Below are 15703 nucleotides of genomic sequence, written 5' to 3' on the forward strand. Positions count from 1 at the left end.
AGTCTGGGCGCTGGATTCTGACCCGGTTGCTCCTCTTCCAGTCCAGCTCTCTGATGTAGCCTGGGAGGGCAGTAGAGGATGGCCCAGGTTCTTGGGCCCTGCACCTGCATGGGAGACCAGGAGAAGCACCTGGCTCCTGGCTTTGGATCGGCGCAGTGCGCCGGCTGTAGCAGCCATTTATGGTGTGAACCAACAGAAGGAAGACCTTTCTCTCTGTCTCTCTCTCTCACTAACTCTGCCTGTCAAAAAAAATTACATTCAATCTAAGCATATAAGATATATGTATATAAAATAAGTTTCATGTTTGCGCTTGGATCCCATTCCCAAGATATCTCATTATGTGTATTCAGATATTCTGAAATTTTTTTAAAATCTGAAATCCAAAACACTTGTGGTCACAAGCATTTCATTTAAGGACACTCAGCCTGTATTGCTTTTGTTACTCAGACCCAACTAGCTCTTGCTTCGTGTTCTGCTGCAGCAGTTCTAGCTCCTGTTAGCCCGACCTTGCCTCTGGCAAAATCAACACATTGTGCAAAAGCACCTGCTCCGACCAGTGTGCGTGTGCCGTTTACCTTACAGATAACCCACAGACATTGTCATCCACTAAGACACTAAAACTCTGCTGAAAACTCTGCAGCAACTTGCCCTGCCCTTGCTCCTCTCAGAACTGAGGAGCAATAGCTGAGGCCTGAACCAAAAATGGTCTTACAACTTTTTGCAGAGTAAGCCTTTAGCAGGGGTTTATTACTGATGTGGTACATGTTGATGGAGAGTACTTGGTATGGATAGGACAAGGGAATCACTGTCTTCCCAAACAAGGACACAGTCACATAATGAAGGCAGCTAAGTCTCATTTTTAATGGTATGGGCAAGCATCATCACATTTGCCCCTCCTGCCTCATGATTTAGAATGAGCAGAAAACAAAGGAGAGGCAGTACATGAAAAATCTCTGAACACTGAAGGCCTCACAACTGTAAAGGATTCTTACTCACTGATTTCCCGCTTCTTTCATAACACTGCAGCGCCACAATGATGAAAATAGTTTTCAGGAAACTGCTCGTGGCTATCAATTCCTAAGTACTCTAGCCTTGTAAAGGAAAGTGCTGCCAGACATGCCACCAGTGTGAGTTCTGTCCTCACTCAAGCCTTAGGAGGAGTTCTGCTGTATCCCTGACTCAAACAATCCTAGTGAACCTCTGAGATGCACCAAGGTACCAGGACAGAGATGCGTAGCTGCTGCCATTCAGCAGCAATGCTTTTACACACAAACATCTTTGTTAATGCCCAAGAGCTAAAGTTTCCAGGGGAATCCATAGGAGGCTCCAGAGTAGCGACAGGCACAACACTGCAGAAGTGTGGCGGGTGCGCCTAGATGGCAGCCAGAGACACTAGAGGGCAGCACCTGCCCACTCAATGCTCCAAGCCCCACAGAGTCTCAGGGTTGACAGAAGCTTTAAAAGGACATCAGCTCTCAATCCTGGCCCTACTTCACAACCACTGGGAGACCTGTAGCAATATGGATTCCTTGGCCTCACCCTAGACATGATGACTCAGAATATCATGGGCCACAGTCCAGCAACCTGTATCTTAAATGAGCATTCAAATAAATCCTTAAGCAATAGGGCTTTGGGCTAGGGATGTGTAACAGGGAGCATCTGGCTTCCTAACAATTCTCAAAATTAGTGAGACTTTCATGACTCTACATCCCTCTCCACAGACTCAAAACCTGATCCCATTTCAGGGGCATGGTCTTCATTTGTGGACACCCATGGCAATCCAAGAAGCCTGGTTTAGAAACTTGAGGATGCTTTATACAAAGCCAAAAACCATTGCTCAGAGATAAGATCCTCAACAAGGCCAGATCCCTTCATATTCTAAGGAATTATAGGGAAAGAAGGGGAAAAGAGGGAAGATACAAATTACCAATAGTGAGAATGAGAGAGGTGACTTCCTACAAATTCCCCAAAGATATTAAAAGGATAATTAGTAATATGAAAATTTTAATGCCTATAAATTGACCTATCTATAAAGCAAATGAACTGCTATGGTTTGAAAGTTTCACCTCCAAAATTCATGAGTTGGAAACTTAATTGCCAATGCAACAGTGTTGGGAGGTAGGACCTTCGGGGAGGAGTTTAGGCCATCAGTGGATTAATGCTGCCATAAAAAGGGCCTGCAAGAGTAAGCCCTCTCTCCTTTGCCGGGTGGGGACACAGTGGTCATCCCCACCCACAGTGTGAAGATGCAGTAAACACATCCCCATCAGAGGCCGATGCTTCTAGAATTGCAAGAATTCATTTTTCTTTTCAGTTAGTTACCTAGTCTTTGGTATTCTGCTACAGCAGCACAGAATGGACTAAGACATGAGCAAATTCTTGAAAGACACAAACTATCAAAACTTACTTAACAAGAAACAGATGGCGCATAGTCTTACATCCATTTAAAGAAATCACATTTGTATTTAAGATCTTATCACAAAAAAACTTTGTCACAAAAGAAGTCCATGCCAATATGTAGAACACTTTGAACTAATAGTATATCCATAAAGCATTTTATAATCAAAATGATTCAAATATTAATGTCTCAAAATAATGTATTATTATGACTGAAAAATGAATTTTATTCTTATATAAATATATATTCTAGCAAATATCACTGAATGTTATCCACTCAACCAAAGAAAAACCTACATTTTGGCATCCCATATGGGCACTGATTGTGTCCCAGCTGCTCCACTTCTGATCCAGCTCCCTGCTAATGGCCTGAGAAAACAGTGGAAGATGGCCCAAGTGCTTGGACCCCTGTACCCACGTGGGAGACCCAGAAGAAGCTCCTGTCTCTTGGCTTCAGATTGGCTCAGCTCCAGCTGTTGCAGCCATTTGGGGAGTGAACCAGAGGATGGAAGACCTCTCTCTCTCTCTCTCTCTGCCTCTGCCTCTCTCTCTAACTCTGCCTCTGAAGTAAATAAATAAATCTTTAAAAAAATAAAAACCTACATTTTATATATGTCTTGAGTAATACATATTTTTCCCATAAAAATGAAATTTTAGTCATGATTTAAAAAATGTTTTTAGGATCTACATCTTTTTTTTCCCATTTACAGAAATGCTTCTAAATATTCTAAAATTTAATTCCTATATATGGTATATAAAATTTAAAGAAATTCTCTGTCAACAACATTATGAAAAGTTCTGTGTAGCAGGTGAGTCAGGGCATCCCCAGCAATGACCTAACATAGCAAAAAACGGAAGTCGAAGGATTCAGGGACACAGAGAACAGGGGGAACTGACCTTGTCTGAGCTGAGCACCACAATGGGGAGCCAGGGCCATAACACATGTGACCTCATCCAGTCCTCCCCACCAAGCAGACCCAGCTAAGGCTATCACACGTTACATACAAGGAAACCGAATCACCGAGAATTAATGTAACCAGCCAAGGCCACACAGTTACTTAGGGATGGAGCAAAGGTGGACTGTAAACTCCACTAAGCCTTGCCACCTCCGTGTAATTCAAGTTGAAAGGATACAGACATACATATGGTTAACAATGTCTGAAACTGCGGACTACTCATATGTCTAGTAGGTTTTGAAAAGAAGAATGGAGGTTAACAGAGGAATCTAAAAAGTGGATGCCAAACTGCAAGGCTGGCTCCCAAGGTCTCCCCTGTCACTCAGGTGGACACGAAGCTCCTCCCATCAGTCGTGTCTTCTAGTTGCAGCACGGGCATCAGCAGTCACAGCCCAGTGACACTAGCCCCTGCCTTGATTACAAGTTCATCAAACAGTTTTTGAGTAGAACGGAACTTTCAGTGTAAATAGATCTACAGGAAGAAGGGCATTCTACTTCCCAGTGTATATTAGTAAATCAGCATTCTGATTTATGTCTCAGTCTCTTTCCAGTTAAATTACAGAGGGTCCACCCCAAATAAGCTCTTGACTCAGAAAACCTTGACAAATGGAGCCTTCCACTGGGAAAGCTGAGGAATACTGACTTGTGGTGCTCCCTCCTGACTGTTCCTCCAACTACACTCTACCCTCCTGACCTTCCGTATAGGCAGGGAGAGCAACCTTAAACACCGGGCTGCTGGAAAGACCTCAGTCTTCAGCCTCCTAACAGAGAAAAGTGAGTGCCACCATTTCTCATCTCTGCTGCCTTCCTCCCACCTGCTCAGTTTTCCATGGCTGAAAATGCTACCCATTAAAAGTTACTTATTGGGGCCAGCACTGCAGTGTAGTAGATGAGGCCGCTGCCTGCAATGCCAGCATTCCATGTGGGCGCCGGTTTGAGTCCCGGCCACTCCACTTCCAATCCAGCTCTCTGCTATGGCCTGAGAAAGCAGTAGAGGATGGCCCAAGTCCTTGAGCCCCTGCACCCGGAGTGGGAGACCAGGAGTTAACTCCTGGCTCCTGGCTTCAGATCAGCTCAGCTCCAGCCGTTGTGGCCACCTGGGGAGTGAACCAGTGGATGGAAGACCTCTCTCTCTCTCTCTCTCTCTCTCTCTCTCTCTCTCTGCCTCTCTGAAACTCTGCCTTTCAAATAAAATGGATAAATCTTTATATGAAAAAAAAAACTACTTATTGAATAAATCATCATAGGGGCTATACATGTTATCTAGAAGTGAATCTTGATCATTTGAAAGTTACATGTTTTCAGCATAGTAGGACATAATAAGTGTCTACACAGTAGTGCTTAAGCATCTGAGAGTGCCTGGTAGAACTGCTATATAATCTATGAAAGGGAGAGAGATTATTTTTGGCTGCAATGATCTGGGAAAGCTTATGTAGAAGATGCTGTTTAAGCTGGTGCCTGAAGCAGAGAGATTTTAATAGGTGGAATTGGAAGAAGGAGTGAGCCGAATGCAGGAGTCAGCATGCATAAATTGTTGATGTCTGTGTAATGACAATATGGGGGCTAACAAAAGGATTCCTGAAATATTTCTTTTACTCTAAAGTACATTTTATTTTGTGTGTTTAATTCAATTAAATTTGTTTTAGAATTCATTGTGGAAACTGGTTGTGGGCATCTTCTTGCAGCTCTATTTTTCTGCAGTCATGTGGATATAAGCTGTGGAGATGGGTCCTCCTAACCTGACCATATGTGCTTCTAGGTATAAACCTCTGTGTGGGTGCATTTCTCTCCACAGATTTTTTGGTCTTTGTGGGTGTGTGCACATGTAGTCCTAAGGGGATAAGGAAAGAGAGGAAGGATTAGAGGGAAGGAGAAGGGAGGGGGGAAGGGAGTGAGAAGCCACTGAGAGAACCTCTGCTCTGAGGTTCAAGTGGCTTCACATCATGAGACTTTTAAGTAATTGATCACTGATGGTCCCGTACATCTCATAAGTTCTCTAATAATACAACATTTATTGGTAAAAGGCTAGTGCCTCAAAATGCCATTTAAAAAAATCTGTTATATTCTATCTTTGATCCAATTTAATCCTCTTTTGGGATTTCCTTTTTTTAGGTGTTTTTTTCCCTTCCTTTTTCTTATCCTTCCAGTTCTGTTACTTTCTTCACTGGAGTTTTTCCCTTGCATAAGTTTTCTCTTTGTCTTACAACTTATGACACTAGTACCATCCCTCCCAAACCCCAGAAACAAATGCTCTGTAGCTGGGGAGGGGCACTTCTTTTTGTAAAGATATTGTAGGCCCAGTCTTAAGCTTTGCCTTCTCTGTGACTGCCGCTGCTGTCAATTCATGTCCACTGATTGAACACATTTTAATTGGGTGCCTTTGTTTATATTAAAGGCCTTGTTCTAAATAATCCTGCTTTCAGGGAGTGTCCATTCTAGTGAAGGGAGAGAAAAAGTAACCAAGTAAGGAAAATATACGGTGCGTGAGATGGTGATAAGTACAGTGGAATCAAGAATATAAGCAAGGTCTGTGACTGTCAAGTCAGTAGGGTGGTCAGGGGAGGGCTGAGTGACGTTGGCACAAAGACCAATAGGAGATGAGGGAGCAACTCACACAGATCTCTAGAAAGAGGGGACAAGAAACTTCTACAGAGGGAAGACAGGCAAAGGCCCAAAAAGTCAGCCCGTGGCCAGAGTGTCCTCAGCCTGATGATCTTTGGACAGACCTTGTCTCAGGTCACCATTTCAAAACTCAGTAGGCTTCTTCCTCAATCTTAGTTTATCTTTCCTCATCCCATCTCTTCACTTCTCTTTGTGCCTTTGGAAGCTAATATTTTCAGTCCTGACTGCCCAGAGTTGGGAAGAGTTGCCAGCCCATTGGCAGGCTGGCCTTTGGCCAAGTTTCAAGCAAACATCCTCCTTCTGGACTGCTGGCTTCTCCTGCAGCCATCATCCAAAACTGAGCCTCCTCCAGGCCAAATGTTCACTTCCTGCATGGCTTCTCACTGCAGCATGAACTTGTATGCTTCTCTATCTAACAGTTTTATCAGGGACAGTTTGCAACTGCAGTCATGACACTGGTGAGCTTTTTACATAAACAGAATTGTTCATTTGAGAGGTAATTAGAACAAAAACGGGAAAAATCCTCTTGAGGTTTTCAACATACCTAATTAAGATGGAGAGATTATTTTGTTTAATGCAAGCAACATCTCCGCCTTCCTTTCTGTACTTCAGTGATTAATAAGTGCTATTTTTGGAGCTGGTGCTGTAGTGCAGCAGGTTAAAGCCCAGCCTGCAGCACCAGCATCCCATATGGGTGCTGGTTCGAGTCCCAGCTGCTCCATCCAGGTCTCCCACGTAGGTGGCAGAGGCCCCAGCATCTGAGCCATCATTCACTGCCTCTCAGGATGCATTAGCAGGAAACTGAATTAGAAATGGAGGAACAGGGACGCAAACTGGCACTCTGACATGGGACTCAGGCATCCCAAGCAGCTTAGCCCGCTGCACCACAATGCCTACACCATCTGTCTCTCTGTCTCTCAAATAAACAAAATTTTTAAAAAGAGAGGGGCCAGGGGCCGGCGCCGTGGCGCAGTAGGTTAATCCTCTGTCTGCAGTGCTGGCATCCCATATGGGCACTGGTTCTAGTCCAGGCTGCTCCTCTTCCAATCCAGTTCTCTGCTATGGCCTGGGAAAGCAGTAGAAGATGGCCCAAGTCCTTGGGCCCCTGCACCCACATGGGAAACTGGGAAGAAGCACCTGGCTCCTGGCTTCGGATCAGCGTAGCTCCAGATGTTGCGGCCACCTGGGGAGTGAACTGACGGATGGAAGACCTTTCTCTCTGTCTCTCCCTCTCACTGTCTGTAATTCTCTCCCTCAAATAAATAAATAAAATCTTTTTTAAAAAAAATAGAGAACGGACCAGCATTGTGGTGTAACAGGTTAAGCTGCCCCTTGTGCATCACCGGCATCCCATATGGACACTGGTTTGACCTGGCTGCACTACTTCCAATCCAGCTCCCTGCCAGTGCACTTTGGAAAGCAGCAAAAGATGGCCCAGTGCTTGGGCCTTAGCATCCATGTGGGAAATTTGGAAGAAGCTCCTGGCTCCTGGCTTCAGCCTGGTCCAGCCCTGGCTGTTGCAGTCATTTGGGGAATAAACCAACAAATGAAAAATCTCCCTCATAACTATGCCTTTCAAATAAATAAGATAAATCTTTTTTAAAATTTATTTGACAGGTAGAGTTGACAGGTCTTCCTTCTGTTGGTTCACCCCCCAAAGCTGTGACCGTAGTTAACTACGGCCAGAACTGCACTGATCCGAAGCCAGGAGCCAGGTGCTTCCTCCCCATATCCCATGCGGGTGCAGGGGCCCAAGCACCTGAGCCATCTTGTACTGCCTTCCTGGGCCACAGCAGAGAGCTGGACTGGAAGAGGAGCAGCCAGGACTAGAACCGGCGCCCAAATGGGATGCCGGTACCGCAAGCGGAGGATTAATCAAGTGAGCCACAGCGTCCGCCCGGAATAAGTCTTTTTAAAAAAATAATTTAGGGGTGGCCGGCGCCGTGGCTCACTAGGCTAATCCTCCACCTTGCGGCGCCGGCACACCGGGTTCTAGTCCCGGTCAGGGCGCCGGATTCTGTCCCGGTTGCCCCTCTTCCAGGCCAGCTCTCTGCTGTGGCCAGAGAGTGCAGTGGAGGATGGCCCAAGTGCTTGGGCCCTGCACCCCATGGGAGATCAGGAGAAGCACCTGGCTCCTGCCATCGGATCAGTGCGGTGCGCCGGCCGCAGTGCGCTGGCCGAGGCGGCCATTGGAGGGTGAACCAACAGCAAAGGAAGACCTTTCTCTCTGTCTCTCTCTCTCACTGTCCACTCTGCCTGTCAAAAAAAAAATAATAATAATAATAATTTAGGGGGCCGGTGCCGCGGCTCACTAGGTTAATCCTCCACCTGCGGCGCCAGCACTCCAGGTTCTAGTCCTGGTTGGGGCGCCGGTTCTGTCCTGTTGCTCCTCTTCCAGTCCAGCTCTCTGCTGTAGCCCAGGAGTGCAGTGGAGGATGGCCCAAGTGCTTGGGCCCTGCATCCACATGGGAGACCAGGAGGAAGCACCTGGCTCTTGGCTTCCGATCGGCACAGCGAGCCAGCCGTAGCGGCCATTTCGGAGGTGAACCAACGGAAGGAAGACCTTTCTCTCTGTCTTTCTCTCTCTCACTCTCTCTCACTGTCTAACTGCCTGTAAAAAAAAAAAAAAAAAAAAAAAAAAGAATTTAGGGGGCTTGCACTGTGGCATAGAGGGTAAGGCTGCGGCCTGTAGTGCCAGCATCCCATATGGGCGCTGGTTCAAGTCCCAGCAGGGAAAGCAGAAGATGGCCCAAGTCCTTGGGCCCCTACACACATGTGGGAAACCCAGAAGAAGCTCCCTGGCTCCTGGCTTCGGATCAGCCCAGCTCTGACCATTGGGGAGTGAACCAGCGGATGGAAGATAGAGCTCTCTCTCTCTCTCTCTCTCTGTGCACCTCTGCCTCTCTATAACTCTGCATTTCAAATAACTAACTAAATCTTAAAAAAAAAATTTAAAGGTAGAGGAAGGACAGTCTTTCACAGTGGTATTTTTTGGGTTAAGTTTTCTTAAATGTTTTAAATTTCAATAAATTTTAGGTTTTGGATTGTAGTGCACTAAATAAATAAATAAATATTAGTTTTACTATTTTTCCCATTCATTATAACCAACACTAATTTTTAATGTTTTGACAAAAAAAATTTGAAAGGTGACTAAACAACTAATTTTTCCCTTTGATGATTAAGATCACTTTGCAGATTTCAGCTTGATGATCCTACACTGCTATGCAAAGTAAGAACCCTTGTGCTGGAAATCGAATTGCCTTTAGAATCATAGAGGCTGGCGTTACAGTGCTTGCCACACTGGCATCCTATTTCAGGGTCCCAGCTACTGTGCTTTTGATCCAGCTTCCTGGTAATGTACCTGGGAAAGCAGTGGAGGATGACCAAGTCCTTGGGCTCCTGCTACCATGTGGGAGACCCTAATGGAGTTCTTGCTCCGGACTTCAGCCTGACCCAGACCTGGCTGTTGTGGTCATCTGGGGAGAGAACCAGCAGATAGCAAATCTCTGTATCTCCCTGTCACTCTGCCTTTCAAATAAATAAATACATTTTTTAAAAAAAGAAAATAATTTATACTGAATAGACAATTGTTTCCAGTTAGTGTTCTACAGAATCCTAGATTCCATCAAAATGTTTCAGAGCTTTCAAACATTTCACAAATGTTAGATTTTAATTTATTTTTTAAATGTCATTTAATTAATTTTTAAGTAAGAATTTTTTTAAGATTTATTTTTATGTATTTGAAAGACAAAGTTTTTTTTTACAGACAGAGGCAGAGCCAGAGAGAGAGAGAGAGAGAGGAGTCTTCCATCTGTTGGTTCACTCCTCAAATGACCACAAAGGCCAGAGCTGAGCTGATCTGAAGCCAGGAGCCAGGAGCTTCTTCAGGTCTCCCAAGTGGGTGCAGGGACCCAAGGATTTGGGCCATCTTCTACTGCTTTCTCAGGCCATAGCAGAGAGCTGAATCGGAAATGGAGCAGACAGGACTCAAATCAGCACCCCAGGCTTGGGCTTTCACCCACTGCACCACAGCGCCGGCCCCTAATTGAGACTAAAACTTTTAAGATTTTAAATTTACAGAAAAGTTGTACAATCTGTGTTGAAAGTTCTCATTTGTTCTTCTTTCCTTCTACAGTTTCTCTTATTGATTTATTATTTTAATATTAATGACACATTTGTTATGATTAATAGACCAATATTAACACATTCTTGTTAATTTGAGCCCTTAGTTCTTATCTGATATTCCTTTTCTGTTCCTAAATCCCATTCTGGATACCACCTGACATTTAGTTGTCAGGTCTTGGGCTTCTCTTCACTGTGACAGTTTCTCAGACTTTACTAATTTTTTGTGACTGCTATGATTTGAACAAAATGCAGGTGTTGGCAGTGTGATCATCTTCAAACACGGGGCCTTGGAGAGTTGATCAGGCCCTGAGGGTTCCTCACTCACGAGTGGAATTGAGCCTCTTAGAAATGAAGGTTCAGGGCTGATGCTGTGGCATAGCAGGTAAAGCTGCTGCCTGCAGTGCCGGTGTCCCATATGGACGCAGGTTTGAGTCCTGGCTGCTCCATTTCTGATCCAGCTCTCTGCTATGGCCTGGGAAAGCAGTAGAAGATGGCCCAAGTCCTTGGGCCCCTGCACCCATGTGGGAGACCCAGATGGAGTTCCTGGCTCCTGGCTCCTGGCTTTGGCCTGGCTTAACCTCAGTTATTGTGGCCATTTGGGGAGTGAACCAATGGATGGTAGATGGAACATCTCTCTCTCCCTCTCTCTTTAACTCTGCCTTTCTAATAAATAAATAAATTTTTAAAAAAGAAAAGAGGTTTCCTGCAGCTTCCAGCCCTCTTTACCCTTGCACTTTCTACTGCAGCGCTCCTCCCTCCAGAGGATGGGACACTCAGGGTGCCATCTTGGGAGCAAGGACTGGACCCTCACCGCCATACCTTCGAGTGCTTTGATCTCACACTCCCAGCCTGCAGAGCCATGAGCAAATTCAATTTCTGTTCTTTATAAATTACCCAGTCTCGAGTATTTTGTTATAACAACAAAAACAGACAAAGAATGACTATCAGTTTCAAGAACTGCTGGTCAGAAATACTACAAAATGCCCCTCTATTGGGATTTGTCTGTTGTTTTTCTTAAAGATGAGCAATGAGTGTTAATTGCAGAGTTCAACCAATAGTATTACGTAGAACAAAAAAATACTAAAAGGGATAAAGTATTATTAGGTGTTTAAATGTAACTGAAAAGTGATCCCTGTTAAATATAAGAGTGGGGATAAGAGATGGAGGAGATGTACAAATTGGGACATGCTCAATGGGACTTGCCCCAAATGGTGGAGTTAGAAATGTGCAGGGGATTCCAATACAATCCCATCAAGGTTGCATGTACCAATCCCATCTCACTAGTCCAAGTGATCAATTTCAGTTCACAATTGATCATACTGATAGGTCTAAGAGTCAAAGGGATCACATAAACAAGACTAGTGTCTGCTAATACTAACTGATAGAATAAAAAAGGGAGAAAACGATCCAACATGGGAAGCAGGATACACAGCAAACTCATAGAATGGCAGATGTCCTAAACAGCACTCTGGCCTCAGAATCAGCCCTTAAGGCATTTGAATCTGGCTGAAGAGCCCATGAGAGTATTTTAGGCTTGGAAAGCCAAGACACTCTGGAAAAAAAAAAAAACTAAATGAAAGATCTCTGTGAGTGAGATCTCAGTAGAAAGAATGTGCCATCAAAGAAGGAGGTACCTTTCTCTGAAGGGAGGAGAAAATTTCCACTTTGACTATGACCTTGTCTAAATAAGATCGAAGTCAGCGAACTCAAAAGGCTTCCATAGCCTTGGAAACTCATGACTAGAGCCTAGGGAGATTACTGACACCATAAACAAGAGTGTCAAATTGTTAAGTCAACAACAGGAGTCACTGTGTACTTACTCCTCATGTAGGATCTCTGTCCTTAATGTGTTGTTCAATGTGAATTAATGCTATAACTAGTACTGAAACAGTATTTTGCACTTTGTGTTCTGTGTGGATGCAAACTAATGAAATTTTTACTTAATATATACTAAATTGATCTTCTGTATATAAAGATAATTGAAAATGAATCTTGATGTGAATGGAATGGGAGAGGGAGTGAGAGATGGGAGGGTTGCGGGTGGGAGGGAAGTTATGGGGGGGGGGCAAAAGCTATTGTAATCCATAAACTGTACTTTGGAAATTTATATTTACTAAATAAAAGTTTTAAAAAAAAGATGAGCAATGAGTTTTGGAAAGATAGTCACACAGGTAAAGTTCCATTTTCACCTGATATTAAATATTGCTTAAAAAGTGAAGACACAATAGCACATTCTGTCTTGTGGGCCTTCTAGTAATGTTTAACACATGGAAAACTTTGAACACATGTGCAAATTATTAATTTGAACAAAATTTGGAAGAAAGCTTTTTCTCTGATATTTTTTTCTCTGATTCTGAAGAGAATCCTGAGATTTCAAAATAGATAAATATAGATTGTTACTATTTACAACCACTTATCTTTCTGCATAGGGACTTTTCTTTTCTTTACTGTCATACAAAATTAAAGTCAATTATAAACAAAGAGACAGGAACTAGAAAGTAAGATTAGATAAAAAAATTTTTAACATTTACAAGAGTACTTCAAAAGTTCATGGGAAAAAAATGGAACTAAAAGATATGTCTCAGGGGCAGTGCTGTGACGTAGCGGGTAAAACTGCCACCTGCAGTGCCAGCATCCCATATGGGCGCCAGTTCAAGTCCCGGCTGCTCCACTTCCAATCCAGCTCTCTGCTATGGCCTGGGAAGACAGTAGAAGATGGCCCAAGTCCTTGGGCCCCTGCACCCATGTGTGAGACCTGGAAGAAGCTCCTGGCCCCTGGCTTTGGATCGGTACATCTCTGGCCCTTGCAGCCAATTGGGGAGTGAACCAGTGAATGGAAGACCTCCCTCTTTATTTTTTTTTCTTTTCTTTTTTATTTGACAGGTGGAGTTATAGACAGTGAGAGAGAGACAGAGAGAAAAGTCTTCCTTCCATTGGTTCACTCCCTAAGTGGCCGCTACGGCCGGCGTGCTGCGCCAATCCGAAGCCAGGAGCCAAGTGCTTCCCCCTGGTCTCCCATGCGGGTGCAGGGGCCCAAGCACTTGGGCCATCCTCCATTGCCCTCCCGGGCTACAGCAGAGAGCTGGACTGGAAGAGGAGCAACCAGGACTAGAACCCAGTGCCCATATGGGATGCCGGCCCCGCTGGCAGAGGATTAGCCAAGTGAGCCAGGGCGCCGGCCCCTGACCTCCCTCTATCTGCCTCTCCTTCTCTCTGTGTGCAACTCTGACTTCCAAATAAATAAATAAATCTTTTTTTAAAATATGTCTGTTGGCCGGCGCCGCGGCTCAATAGGCTAATCCTCTGCCTGGAGCGCCGGCACACTGGGTTCTAGTCCCGGTCGGGGCGCCGGATTCTGTCCCAGTTGCCCCTCTTCCAGTCCAGCTCTCTGCTGTGGCCCGGGAGTGCAGTGAAGGATGGCCCAAGTGCTTGGGCCCTGCACCCCATGGGAGATCAGGAGAAGCACCTGGCTCCTGGCTTCAGATCAGCGCAGCATGCCAGCCACAGCGCGCTGGCCATAGCAGCCATTGTAGGGTGAACCAACGGAAAAAGGAAGACCTTTCTCTCTGTCTCTCTCTCTCACTGTCCACTCTGCCTGAAAAAAAAAATGTATATATACATATATGTCTGTTGGGGCCAGCGTGTGGCACCACGATCTAATATGTGCTCTGGTTCCTATCCAGCTCCCTGCTACTGCACCTGGGAAAGAAGTTGGAGGATGGCCAATGGTTGGGCCCCTGCACCCAGATGGGAGACCCAGATGAAACTTCTGGCTCCTGGCTTTGGCCTGGCTGGGCCCAGCACTGGCCACTGTGATTATATGCCCATATGGGATGCCAGCACTGCTGGAGGTGGCTAGCCTGCTATGCCACAATGCCGGCCCCTGTGAAACATATTTTAAAGCTAATGCTTTAAAATCAATAAGCAAATTTTGTGCTTCTGCTTTGTGACCAAAAAAAAATTATTTTCATGAGCTAAATAAACGTTTCCTATCAGGCCAGCCTTATTTTTATTCTCACTTTTACCCCTTGAACTCCTCATATGTGATAGTCTCTTTCCAGTAAGAATCAAGTCAATTCAAAGTTCAGCCTTCATGGAAGCATTTCTCCCCTCCCCTGTCTACTCAACCCCATATCTGGTTTCAGAGCAGGTTAGTGCTCCTCCCTGGGTACGGCTGGTCTGCATGCTGTCTCTTCCAACTAGACTCCAACTGCGCTAGCTTTCCTCCTTACCTCTAACCCATCCCTATCCAACAGCTTCTGTCCTGGAGTCCACTGGGGACAGACACCACCACCAAACTCTGGTAGCACCAGCCTTCATGTTGCTGCCGTCTCAGCAGCCCAGGACTCCGTCGGTCTTGCTGTCCTCTCATTACTCGGGGCTACACAATAACTTTTGAAGCTCTGCATTCTAAATATAGACCACTGGGAACCTATCATTTGGGGGGGGGGGGGCTTGGCCTAGACCTGTGCTTTCAGACACTGTGCTGTCACCCACTCTTTTTTCCCTACCTCCATATCAAACATAAAGCTTCTCCCAGGCTTCTACCTCCCACCAAGATCAAAGGATCTCAGCTCACCTGTCTCTTCAACTTTATATTTCTATTGCATTCTCCTACCTACATACCCCTATTCTCAATGGAAAGTGGTTTTTGTTCCACCTTCTTTGGAGGAAGTTTCTCTAAGTTGATCATTTTCGGTAGGGACCACATTGGCAGAATGGTTATAGGAGATGTGATTGGGTTTTGAAAATATGATTTGGGTTAAGATGTCCATGAAAAAAAAAAAGCCACATTAATTCCTTGTCAAAATGTTATCTCCATTTAAATTATTTGTTTATTTTCTGCCTTCATCCACAAGATACAATTTTTAAGGGGGAAAGGTTTCCTTCTCTATTTTCTGTACTGCTGTATTTCCAGCACCTAGTTACAGGGTCTGTCATCCAATAAATAATTGTGGGAATGATGAAGGAATGAAATGAAAAAACAACAAATGATGGGTGATTGATTCTATCGGCACTGGGATCCACTGGAGGGCTTTGGGCAGAGGGTTGAATCAATCAGATTTGCAGGTTCTCAACTGTCTTCAAGCTGTCACGGTCATCACAATCAGCAGACTATCTTATCCGTCCCCACTCACCCCAACCCGCCCCATCACAACTATCGAGTTACCTTTCAAATACACGTGCTACTGTGGGAGAATTCACCATGGTCAACATTCCAACCTGGAAACAGCCTCCTGAGACCTGAGGAGACCTCACAAACCTAGGACTGCCTCCTCCTCCCCCTCCATCCTCTTGTCACCCCACCTTGCCTCATTCTCTTTAGCATTGGGGCCCTTAAGCCAGCTAAAGTAGCTAGTCACTGTAATCCTTCCAGAAAATTTCAGCAGAGATCTGGATAAGTTAGCTCTCAAATGCACATGCTACTGTGGGAGAATTCACCACTGTCAGTATTCAAACTGCGAACAGTCTTCTGAGGACAGGAGGACGTTTTATGGAAGCTCACCATCGGGGAACTAAATTTTTACACAGGACAAAGAAATTGACAACTATTCAGACAGAGCCAGAGATATGGAGAGAAACTAGTCAAAACGACTTTTTGA

General features: G+C 44.9%; 1 protein-coding gene and 1 long non-coding RNA gene across 8 annotated transcripts in view; one reads left to right on the forward strand and one right to left on the reverse strand.

The window, feature by feature from the left end:
* Positions 1-15703, forward strand: part of LOC138844626 (uncharacterized) — a 108082-nt gene that overhangs the window by 72101 nt on the left and 20278 nt on the right. The gene's annotated exons all lie outside the window — the stretch shown is intronic.
* Positions 1-15703, reverse strand: part of SPATA31F3 (SPATA31 subfamily F member 3) — a 56559-nt gene that overhangs the window by 10722 nt on the left and 30134 nt on the right. The window lies entirely within an intron of this gene.

Source organism: Oryctolagus cuniculus, chromosome 1, assembly GCF_051225735.1.
Source record: "Oryctolagus cuniculus isolate XC-2025 breed Fujian yellow rabbit chromosome 1, ASM5122573v1, whole genome shotgun sequence".
Lineage (NCBI taxonomy): Eukaryota > Metazoa > Chordata > Mammalia > Lagomorpha > Leporidae > Oryctolagus > Oryctolagus cuniculus.